The following is a 13,093-nucleotide window of genomic DNA, read 5'->3' on the forward strand; positions in this document are numbered from 1 at the left end:
GCGTACTATTCTTTTATCCTTCCATTTCTCCTCTGTATAGACTTTTGGATCTTTCTATCAGGATCTTTGGTAAGCTACGATTTTCCCGTACCACACACTAGTGTTTTTTTTTTTCTGAGTAATAGCTTGGCTGTAGATACGCTGTTATAATAATTGTCTATAATTGTATATATGATGCAACTGACCAAGATACGGCTCCAACACAGCGAATATGGTTTCCTTGAAGCCTTTTGCCTTGCCCCGAATAGACCTCGAAGTTGCATATATACCCACTCTCACTTTCACAAAGCATTCTGATAAAAATTCCATAGTTCGTTATCTTCGCTGGATTGTACGTCCTAAAGCTGATGCGTCCTCTGTATGGTACCATTGCTTCGTCTAGAGCCAACTCCTGCTCGGGTGTATATAGGGACTGAAATTTTGGAATAATATAATTCAAACCAACTTTGCAAAATCTATCTTTGGAAGATGTATGTTGTGTATTATCATTTAGATGAAAAAATGTAAGAATTTGTTCAAATCGCATTCTGGACATAGCTGCTCGAAATATTGGTGCTTCAACTAAAGGATCCGTTGACCAATAATCTCTCCAATGAGATTTTCTGGTTTGGTCCATCAATATTAGTAATGCAAGAAACTTTTTTATTTCGTCAGTGGTAACCTCCGTCCATGATACCGTTTTTGCTTTAATCTCACTATAAAATGAATTCTTAATCACGTGAATCGTGGATAAAACTCTGAATACGAAGCGTATACTGTTCGCGCGTCGAACGATAATATGTTCGTAACTGACTTTTCCTTGTCAGGAGAATGTTTAAAACAAATGAACAGAGCATCGTGAAGTCCAGATACATCGTTGTCAAGGAGACCACGTAATCAGAGTTCGTCCACAACATGTATATGTACATTGATAGGAAACATTAAACTGGTGCTAACGCAGCTAAGATTCGTATACCGCATAAAAATAAATCGCACAAAAATAAAATCGCATAAAAATGGACCGCATAAAACCAGGTTTTACTGTATTATTTCTTTCTAGATCTTTCTTTATCTTTTGAATCCAGCTAGTTGTTGGATTCTTTTTCTCCCAAAGGTACGTAAGTACCCTTTTTGTTAATCTGGAATCATCCATTCTGTCACATTTTTATCCAAAAATCTCGTCTCCTGTACTGCTAAAATTTGAATTTCGTTTCTATTCAGAAGTAGTTCTAATTCCTTTTGTTCACCAACCTTCAACGAAGAATTTACATTTAAAGTGCCCGCAAAAAACTTCTGTTTAAACTTAACACTTCGCCGACCGCGCATTTATCGAAACGCCGTTACGCTGCCGTCGGCGAGATTCACACTGTTCGCCAACGATGATATGTACGCAATTTTTCGCAACATAAGTAGTTGTAATATAATTATTATTAAAGAAGGCACTAAAATAACTGTTACACTATTTTTATTCCATAGTCTTATATTTTTTAATTAATACTAAAACATTTTATTTAAAAAATTTAACTCCTAGAATTCATAGTTCTTTTTAGTATGATAATTTTGAAAACATTTTCCAACATGCAGAGGAACGTTGCAGGAAGAATACATATATGCAGTGGAATTTCTTTTGTTGGCGGCAGTACAGATTTTACAAGTCCTTCGCGGGTTTTGAATTCTCCCATTACCACTAATATGTGTTATGCTATGTTCCCTCCAGCCAATCTTTATTGTTGCTCCTCTTCATTCCCATTAATCCATGTTAGTGCAAGATTTAGTAAAAATTGTTTGAATCTAATAGGATTTTCGGAATTCTTTATGCAAATCAGGTACGCGTTGAGTAATGCACAATTTATAAGGTATAAAACCGTTTTTTTGGTCCATTTTTTTGTTTTGCGAAGTATGGAATAGTACGATAGGTATTGATCAGCGTGATCAACACCTTTCATAAATTTATTATACTCCCGTATGCATATTGGTTTCATGCTCTTTTTTTTTCCTTTTACTCACACATTCGACCATGTCTGCTGAATGTATCGTAGAAATCATCGTTATCAATTTTTTGGCCGAATTCCATTTTTGTACCAAAATCTTCCCTTTTCTACGAAATTCCATTGACTTATCTTTCAATGTACAGATTTTAAACAATTTGGTACTCCTCTGTTTGCTCTAATTGTGTCACAGATGTTTGTTTTATGCTTTAGTAACTCCTCTGCAACTTTTACACTATTGTAATAGTTGTCCATATATACATCGTGCCATAAATTTAAATATGACGACAGCACGGATAATATTGTTGCAGTTATCGATTTTCCTTGTGCGCAATATATTTCTAAATTGCATATATAACCAGATGTCGCCTCACACACCATACGGACTAAAATTCCATATTTTATAATTTTTGCAGGGTTATATGTACAAAAAGATAATCTGCCCCTCCATGGAATGACACCTTCATCCAGCGATAATTCTTTCTCGGGTTTATAAATTTTTTGAAACTTTTCTACCAAGTTTGTGTAGACTGGTTTCATTTTATCAAGCCTTTCTTGACAATGCTCATTATTGCTGAAGTGCCAATACTTCCATAACTGCCGAAATCTGTTTCTTGGCATTGTATTCACAAAAATAGATGAATGTAATTCAGGGTGAGTAGACCAATAATCGTCTTGTTCTGGCTTTTTTATTATTCCAATTAGGATAACAAGCTCCAAAAATTGTTTCATTTCTACAACATTTGTATCAACCCAAGCTTTATTCTTTGTTGATGCATTGTTATTATCATTATTCTGCTGATTATGATATAAGTTTGTTTGTGTGACAAAAAAATTAAATAAATCGTCCCCAATGAACAATTCCACAGTTGATAATATGTCGGGTGTGCATGGTACCTGTAACCCAAACTATTCCAGGCAAGCATGAAAGTCAGGTTTAAAATCAACTTTTGACAAATCATTTGCCACAGAATTCTCTTCATCACTTTCAGATTCACTAATTATTCGTCTTCCCTTATTTTCGAATCGTCTCACAATTATATCGCTCCCACTGTCCGAATCACTTTCACTATCAGAGCAATTATCCTCTTCTGATAACAGATCAGCATATATTTCCTCATCGTAGAGCATTTTGAAGGATATTTTAAAACTTGTATTAAATTTAGCGTAAGCTTCCGATATTTGAAGGCAGCGAAAGACAGTCTCAAACTAACAAAACAAGCGTCCTCAAAAAAGATTTCAATAAAAGACAGTCTGGTGAATTGGGAGAGGAAAACAGTTGAAACCAATATTCCCTGATCGTCAAATGTTGCTTTGCAATAGTATGTCTACCCATACAAACGTCGATATGAAGCATCATCGTTGGCGAAAATAAGTCACGCGTATGTGACAGCGGCCGATAATCGTTGGCGACCAAAAGTCACGCCAGCGTGACAGCGGCAGGTAAAGTGTTAAGTCTGGAAGGATTCCAAGGATGCTCCGACTCATCCTTATTGCAGATGTTGGGACTCCCCAGAACCCTAGGTCCCGATGCATTGCATAACGCAATGATGGACTTCTCTTCTGAGTTGCCACCTGGGGTAGTGTTTTCTTTCAGCGACTTTTCCATTCTGCAATTGAAATTGTGTGTTTCACTGGTAGGAATAAAATTCCAAAGTAAGATCAGATTGTTAATCTGAAATGATTTGTTTTCGTGGTTGACTCCACTAGGTTCTTCCGCCCCCATAGCCGTTGAGAAATAAGATCTTTGAAGTATCAAAGATCAATGTCTTCTTTCATTATATATACTTCTTTAAATTTTTGGTTCAAAAAATTGATCACAGGTTTAATCTTGCTCAATTTATCTTTATTGGAAACCAGATTATTGTTTGAGAAATGCAAACACCTTGTAATTTGCAGATATCTTTTCAAAGGCATTGATTTTTTAAATATTGGCGTTTCGATAACAGCCCTCTTCGACCAATTCATTTGTATTATTGGTTTTTTTACCTGTGCCATTATTATGGACAATGCGAAATATCTTTCAATTTCGTTAGAATCTACAGGAAACCAAGTGTCGTTGATTTCTCGTATTCTGCGCGGATTCGCTCGTATTTGATCTGCATACCCGTTAGTTTCGGTTACAATATTTTCCTAGAATATGTCATCAAATATACCTAATTCTCTTCTACTTCCTCCTAATTGACGTAAGGCTGCCTCTCTTATGCCAGGAGTCATCGTTAGTCCCAGATTTTTGGACTATTTCTTATTTCTTTCCAAAGCCAGGGCTCTGGTAGTTGATCGTCGTCAGAAGTATCATCAATAACTAATGACATACATTTTCTTCGAACAAAACATATATCGTCAGTACTATCACTTTCGTTAGCAAAATTATTAGCACATTTTTCACTGCTCTCATCACGAAATCTTTTTCTTGAAAACATTTTGTGGGGATGCTTCTCTAGAATTTATGAAAATAAATTTCGATGTGCGAATGTGACTAAGAATAATTGATCACGATACGAAGAGATAATAAGAATATATCACGAGCCTTGTCTGTGTTATTTGTGGTGAGGCAAATTACAAACCGCGACCGTCATACCACGAGCGATGCCTATAATATTTACGATATTCCAATCAGCGGAATTAATTATTTTGGGTGGAAAAAATTACACGTTCTTGTACCTCTTTGCACCTTTTCTCATTATGTGAAGTTTTTCGTTTAGTCTGATTTCAGAAATTGAAGTAGAAACTCTTGTTCTATCGTGACGAAAATTTTCTGAGTTGATCGACTAAAATTTTTCTATACTGTATCTACGTCAATGCTTTCTCATTTTTATTGCGCTGTACAGTTTTATAGAGAATGTATGAATTAATTATTGATATTTCCATTCCCCAGAAAAACAATTTCCGCCACCATTTAAGCGATTTCCTTAAAAATCAATAACAAGAAGCATATTGATCAACTCCACCCATCGACTTTGTGTACACGACAATTACAGTTGGCTTTTCAATTACTTCGTTTGTATCACCTCGTATAACACTAAACGTACCGGCATTTTTCTATACCTAATTTTACCATAGGGGGTCATTTGACCCCTTATGAAATAAACGTTGATCTTTTGTAAAAAATTCTTTATTTATTAAAGGAAATAATTTGCAACATCATTTCTAATATTGTATAAAATAATTGAACACATATTTTTATTGCTATAAACAAAATAATCAATTAGTTACATCTTTTACATATGATGGGTTTCTCCTTTGTACATTTCCCGCAAACAAATTTTTTACAAACTAAGCAAGTTTGTGTTGTTTTATTGCCTGCGCAAAATTTTATTTGACATTTTTTCCTGGATTGTGAATTATTATTGGAGCTGCTTGATATTCCTTCTCGTTGGTTTTCCTTTTCTTCTTCACAAAATTTGAGGTACTCTGTAACAAGCTCGTCTGCTAATTGTAACTGGAAGCGTTGCCTTGATAGCTTCAACCCGGTTGTTTCCTGATAGAGTATCCACGAATTGATTCCAGCGAAATCCAAAATATTGAAAAATACCTGCACAGGCCATCTATTGCACTTTGATTTGACGCTATACTTTCGCGCCATTTGATAAGCTCCACGTGTATATAATACTCCAATAAATGCATATAATTTTTTTATAGGCAGATCCCATGCAGTCCCCAAAACTCGTAAAGTTTCTGTTTCTGTATATTTCTTTATGTTTTCAATAATGGTATGATCTATTATCACCGAAAATGCAGATGAGGCTTTACCAGACATAATATTTCTTTTGGCGTGTGCCGTTGAACCTGATACTTCTCTGAAAGAAAGTGGTGGTCTTCCGATTGCCGGCCCTTCTCGGATTCGCTGCCAAACAGTTCCATCAAGAGCCGTGACAGTATCTTCAAAATACTATTCACTATCACTTTCAGAATCCGATAAAAATCTTTGACGCTTCTGTCCTCTACGGAGATTCAAAAAATACTCAGTTTCATCGGCAACCATATTATCATCCTGAGTTTCCTCATTGTCTGGAAAATCACTTTGACTTCCACTTTGATCATCTTCAGGTATTGAATCTTCTTCACCTTAATGCACTTCACTTATTTGTCGAAATCTTTCCAACTGTCTCACTGACCGTGCGGACATATTCAGGATTGCAGTGAAACACAAGACCAATTGAATGAAACAGAAATGGTCAAAATATAACTAAAACTGTTGTGTATTGTCACTGCTTGTCGAACTTTATTTCTTGTAGGCTCTGATCTTTGCTCTGCGACTCTCAATATACGACTGCATTTCTATTTCGTTTAGCTACAGAGAACTCATTGGAGGGAGTGTTGCTTGTGAATCTGCAATAAGGTTCTATTTATGCGTTACGTTATATGGACCTGGTTGAGTCGTCCAAGTGCTTATGCCGAAATCAAACAAACATATCAGGTTCAGATAAATGAAACCTTTACTTGAGAAGCGTATCTGAGTTTAGAACTAAGGTTCCAGTTGGGGAACTGCCGAAAAATACGTAAACTTCGTATGGGGTCAAATGACCCCTCGTGGTAAGTAAGGTAGGTAAAGAAGTTTTGTCGGTAAAAAATAAGCTACGAGAAAAACAGAAAGCGAGAAATTGAATAATCGGATGATATAAGAAGTTACAGAAAGTCAAATGACCGACAAAAAAAAAACATTAAATGTACGAATTTAAAGTAAATTTTCAAAAGGGATCATTTGACCCCGCTTGGTACGTTTAGTGATAAATCTTCTAGTGGTTATCATTTCAGCATTATACCAATTGCTCAATAACGATACTATTCTCTTATCCCTCCAAGCTAAGAGCATTGTATTTCTTTGTTTGTATGCGACAGTCCTTTTTTCATATAATTTTGGTTTCTTGAGAGTTGTTGGAACATCTTTTCTGTTTGTTTTTATGATCAAGTGGCATTTTTTTTAATTCTTCACCTAACTTAGCTTCTTAACACTTTATCGAGCGATAGCCTATTAACACGTTGACTGCCGTGGGAGTCACCGATAATCGGCACTCGACTTGGCTACAGCGCCGTGGAGGCTACCGGTGACCAGCGACGCGACGAATAGTGAAATACATAATTAGGTTAAACATCGATCTAATAAATTTTCTAAATAATACCATTGATTCCGTAGTGGTTTAAAGAAATTAATGCCGTATAGAAAATGTAATTATAATTTTATTAATACAAGGAAAATATACATATTATTTGTGCACATAACGATGAGTCACATTGAAACACGGTAGGCAAAGAAAATATGAACTAGGACAGTCAGCACAATATGTCGCCACTTTTTTAGTAATTCTTTGCTCTCATTCTGTTTTGCTCTCTAGCTGTTTTGAATTTTTTTCGTAGCACTCTTTGTAAAATCGCTTTACATTTCGTATACTTCCCAGTTCCCTTTTAAGCACATGACGACGTTTTTTCTGTACGCAATTCCTTGATGAAATGGAATCTTCATCATCAAAATATTTCACTAAATACATCGCTAACTTCATCCTAAAATCGATGACTGAAATATTTTTTAGAGTTGCTTGTTTGTATAACATCATTGAATTTATAAAACAAGTACTCAGCAGAAGCTCTATTGCCAATTTTCTGTACCACTTTAAAGTTTTTCGCAATGGTGAACTATAAGCAGTCATTTGTTCAGATAAATCAATTGAAGATTTCCCTAAATTATAATCTACTACCATTTTTGGCTTCTCATATGAGCAAAATGGTCTACAGCGCCTTGGAGGCCACTAGTGACCCCCATCACGAAAATTGCATAAGACACGTTTATACAACTCATCTTATCTGCTGTAAATAATATTTGAACATAATATGCATCGCATACTAAAATATTTATGTTGGCGCCTTGCGCAAGTCACGTAAAATTCGCGCAGCAGTCAATGTGTTAAATATCAACAAAGCAATATTAAAATTGTTTGTCACCTTTGATTTTATAATGATATACGACAACAATAATGGAAGCAGATGTAATTTTTGACTCATTTCAAAGACGAAGGATTTTTTGAAAATATTTTATATGGAAATGTTTATAATATTCATATAAAAATATAGCCTTTTTAGAAATTTGAAAAACCGGGTCTTTATTTAAACCTTCATCTTTAGAATAAGACTTTGTTCGTTAAACTTAATCACGAATTACACCTGAACTATTGTTGGAGTAAATTGTGTTTTTGACATTTTTTCTGAAAAAAGTTTCATGGAAAAAAGTTTCAGTGGAAACTCTTGGAAATCTGTGTCAAAAGAAAAGAAGGCTGTACCCCCACTAATTTTCATATATACGCTCGAACGTATTTCGTTTCTGTAAAATAAACGATTGCCTGTTTGTTTATGTGCATAAACTGGTAATGGTCACATTTTCTTATCCATTTTAAATGTAAAGAAATGCGTTTCACATGCTTACACGAAAAACTGGTGATTCTATGGTAAAAATAATATGTTCAACCATCAATGTCAATGAGTCTAAGTCTCTGAAGTATTGTTACATTATAGAAAAATTTGTAATTTCCTTTATATTTTATATACTAAAGCTGCAGAAATCGTATAAGCAATACGCAACATAATGGCATCATAATTTGTATTTTAGGTACGTAATAGTAGGTTCGAGCTTCGATAATGATTCCAGTTTTTTTTTTTATTATATCGATGTAAACGATTATATTTCCTTTTTGCAATTATATTTAGCTTTTAATTAAAATTTAAATTAAAACAACTAATTGTTTCTCAGTTATATACTTTTATATGTTGTGGTTCTGTATATATATGTATATACTTACATATAGGATACGATTTACATATACATATAGCATACGATTTTTATGGCGTATACATCAAAGAGTTAAACTGGATACTAAAGATATTTAAAAAGTTTATTAATAAGTGTCTAGATACAGAATAATAGAAACAATATTTAGTAAAATGAAAAAATAGTAGAAACAGTATAAATTTTATGTGTCTATGATAGGGGATCTATTATACATTTCCAAAGTTAACAAAAATTTCTTTTTAATTTGTCAAAATCCTTAGAACATAGCAGTAAAAGTATATTTTAAACCGATAAGCGATTAGAAGTGCATAATATTTTTATGTTCCCTACACTGGAAACAAAATTTTTTTTAAAGTTCTTCCTTTTTTAATGATTAGTAAAGTGTTACTCTCAATCTCTGATGTTTATTTCTTCCGCTTATGGTTGACATGCATTCCTCGGTAATCTGTGCTAGATAGAACATACCAGCGGTATAATTTTGTTTGATGACAAATGCATATAAAGTATATATATTCATCGATTATTTTATCAAAAATAGTTATTAATGTATACTTATTATTATATTACGTCAGAACTCTACTAAATAATTAATTAATGTTGAATTATTTAGACCAAAAAAAAATATCACAATGCAAACGGTGCCAAGCTTATGAACATATTAAAAAATACTGAAATCGAAACTCTACCTGTGTAAAATGTGCACAAAAATATCTAATGACAGTCCTCTGTCCTCAACAGGGTAAAATAGACAATATCAAGTACATAAACTGTAACGGTAACCACCTGACAAATTATAAAGGATATGAAACCAAAAAATTGCTACAATAAAAAATATTTCCAACACTAAAGAAAAAAGAATTAGAAAATGCTGCTTTCAACCAATTTTATAAGGAACATCATTACAACAAAACAAACACAAATATGAATAGGGATAACATTTCAACAATTGATCATATTGCACCAAGAAATTATACCGAAGAGACTAAACAAGTACAATTTAAAAAGACCATAATATATGAAACATTGTACATTAAAGAATTATTAAAACAAACAATTAAAAACACTGGATCATAACAAAAATGATAATGGAGCAAAATTCTATTCTAAAGTAATAAATGCAACAAATAACCACAATGCTTCAAATTCTAACAAATGCACTGCTAAAATGTAAGTAATGAATATACAATTGAAAATAGCAATCTGGAATAGTAATGGTTAACAACGTAGAATTCAAGAAACCATATTGTTCTTATGTATATGCATGATATAGATGTTCTATTAGTCTTCGAAACACATTTCGTTAGGAACTACATAAAAATTCCATACTTTATCATTTACAACATGAAACATTCGACTTGTAAACCATAGGACTGCTATAATTATCAAGAACGAAATTAAACATTATCTACACACGATTACCTTCAAGCTACTACAATTACTATGAAAACCTATAATAATTCATTTCAAATCTCGGAAATTTATACTCTGCCAAAATTAAAAATTACAATATATCAATGGAGCGACTTTTTCCAGTCGGTACCAAAAGTAACAGCAGGCAATTATAATGCAAAGTATCTGAACTGGAACTTGATAGTTGCATCAATTTAGTGACCTTTAGTTTATAATAAAATTTCTAATGTACTAAATTTTGACAATTTTTAAAAGATTTAAAACCATTACAATTTAAAATTGAATTTAACTCTAACCATTCACCTATAATAATCACATACTCGAACACATTTTTTATAAGAAATTACTAACCTTGTGTAACGAAAACATAAATTGAGTGCTATTCAGAGAAATCCTAGAGTTACAACTGAACTGTAATATTCTGCGAAGAACCTCTCATCGAATTAAAGAAGCAGTTAACAACATAACAGATGTTATACAAGAAGCCGCGTGAGTAATAACTGTGATGTCAACAGTTAGGTCTTGAATGGCTGTAGAGTAACCGAAGTGCCTGCAGTTTTCCAATTACACCAACCTAATCACGTGCCTCTTTTTCGGTCAATCCTTTCGGAATCTTACACGGGAACAAGGCTCCTTTTTCCCTTTTTCCTTCACAATAGAGCAGTTAAACTGTGGCAGGAAAGATTTACCTTAACTTACTTATTCGATGAAATGATTAGAGGGGCTCCGAATATTATTTCTCGTGTCTATATTTATTCGTGGGCTCCAGACTCTGCTACTGACCCTTGAATTGGTTCCCTCTTGTTAAGGATAGCTGAGGAATAATAGGGCGAATCGATGCTCGCTATTCGACACCTCTTTCTTCTCTTTACGATTTGATTTATTTAGTGTAAAATCGGTGATGGAAATTTACAAGAATATAAGTCTTAAGTGTTTCTTAAAGAGAAATTGTTCGCAACTAATTTGAACGAGCTAAGATGTTCTAATCGCAACTACTAACTGTAAAGAACTTACAGTCTCTACGACTGACTGCAACGAAGTGAAGTTAACGACTGACTGCGATGAATTTATCTAGACGACTGCGAATGATGAAGTCCTGACGATGAAGTCCTGACGATGAAGTCCTGACGATGAAGTGCTTTCTGCTGCGGGCTCGCTTGCAGCGTCTAGTCGCTAGGCGCGTTACTTCGCACGCGCATCTCCTGCACAAGTCGTTCTCGCGCGTTTTCCTGTCGTCAAGGGCAATAAGCCATTGTATTATGCTGTTCCTGCATGTACTTTCTTGGTCAGCTTTATCTCTGCACGTGTGGCTCTCGGACGCGCTTCGTTGCCAAGGGTAAAAGAGGCATGACGTATCTGCATTCATGTACGTACTTTTTTCCTCCTTTGTATTCTCGTATTTCTTTACTACGTGTCTTATAGATAGTTCTAAATTATTTATTAACTACAAGCTGCAAATGATTATTCTTATGGGAAAGATAAAGGAGAAACAAATGAAAAATGGTAAATGTACATCGCTCGAATGAAAAATGGTAAATGCACATGTATTCGTGCCTATAAGGGTTTTCTTCTTTTAAGTGTTTTCATAGTTTCTGATTGACCTACACACGAAGACGTAACACAACCACACAAAATGGTTCATCCAAAAAAAGTCTGGTATATTTTGACAATATTTTGTAAGAAATAAAACAGACAAGAAAGCAAGTCAAAACTAGATGGCAGAAAAATGAAATAAGAAATAACAAAAGACAACTAAGCAAATAAACCAAACAAGTAAAGCAAAGCATATAAGACCACAATAAACAGGATTTGAAAGATAACTGAAATCACTTTTACGATACGAAGACGAAATATTCTTTTTGGAAGACAATCCAAAGATTTAAAAGATCAGTAATACCAGTACCAGCCATGCGAAAACTTGACGACTCGAGGATAAAAAGTACAAAAGATCTAGTAGAAACATTCGCTGATTACTTAGAAAATATCTTCTTTTAACGCACAATTTCAATATATAAATAAATATAAATATTGATGGAAACAATATTGAAAGATCAACATAGTCTAGTGAATATATTAGAAACATAACAACAGAAGAAATAAAAGTACTAATAGTACAAATCAAAATCAGAAAATCACCAGGTTATGACTTAATAAATGGTAGGATATTAAAAGAACTGCTACCTAATAAGGTGATCAGAAGTCTAACAATCATATTTAGTGTAATATTTATTACGCATCCAATACTTCTCAAGTATATGGAAACTTGCGGAAATCATAATGCTCCATTATGATTTCCGCAAGTCTAATAAAAATCTACACGATACTTCTTATAGATCGATGATATTGTTTTTATCATTATTATTAAAATTACTGGAGAAAGTAATATATAAAAGTAATATATAAATGAAACAGATCGTTTCTAACAATAAACTGATTCCTGACCATCAATTCGAATATAGAAATGAGTATTCCATCGTAGAACAAATACACAATCAGTAATCAATAGAGAAATCACATATAAAGAAAGCTTTCAACAAAGTTTGGCACCATGGATTATGACGAACACTTAAAACACACTTACCACCCTCATATTACAAATTCTAAAATCCTGTCTTTCTGATCGTATATTTTATATAAAAATCAAGGACTTAGATATTGAACGGATTAGAGATGGAGTGCCATAAAGGAGCATTCTCAAACCAATTCTCTATACTCTTTATACGCCGGATATACCAATAAAAACAAACAGCGTAATCCTAACATTTGAAGACGATACAATGATGCTTATCACAGAAAAAATCCGCAATAAACAACTAATATATTAGAACAAATCAACTTTCTTGAAGAATGGCTATGCAAAAATAAAATAAAGGTAAATACTATCAAGTGCAAACACATCACGTTCACCTTAAGGAAAAATCAAATGTCAAAACTC

General features: G+C 33.6%; 1 protein-coding gene and 1 pseudogene across 3 annotated transcripts in view; one reads left to right on the forward strand and one right to left on the reverse strand.

Annotated features, from left to right (window-relative positions):
• The window catches only part of LOC124952768 (glutathione hydrolase 1 proenzyme-like), a 149,703-nt gene that overhangs the window by 56,918 nt on the left and 79,692 nt on the right, over window positions 1–13,093 (forward strand). The window lies entirely within an intron of this gene.
• Window positions 1–13,093, reverse strand: part of LOC124953084 — a 43,059-nt pseudogene that overhangs the window by 4,938 nt on the left and 25,028 nt on the right.

Source organism: Vespa velutina, chromosome 11 (genome assembly GCF_912470025.1).
Source record: "Vespa velutina chromosome 11, iVesVel2.1, whole genome shotgun sequence".
Taxonomy (NCBI): Eukaryota; Metazoa; Arthropoda; class Insecta; order Hymenoptera; family Vespidae; genus Vespa; species Vespa velutina.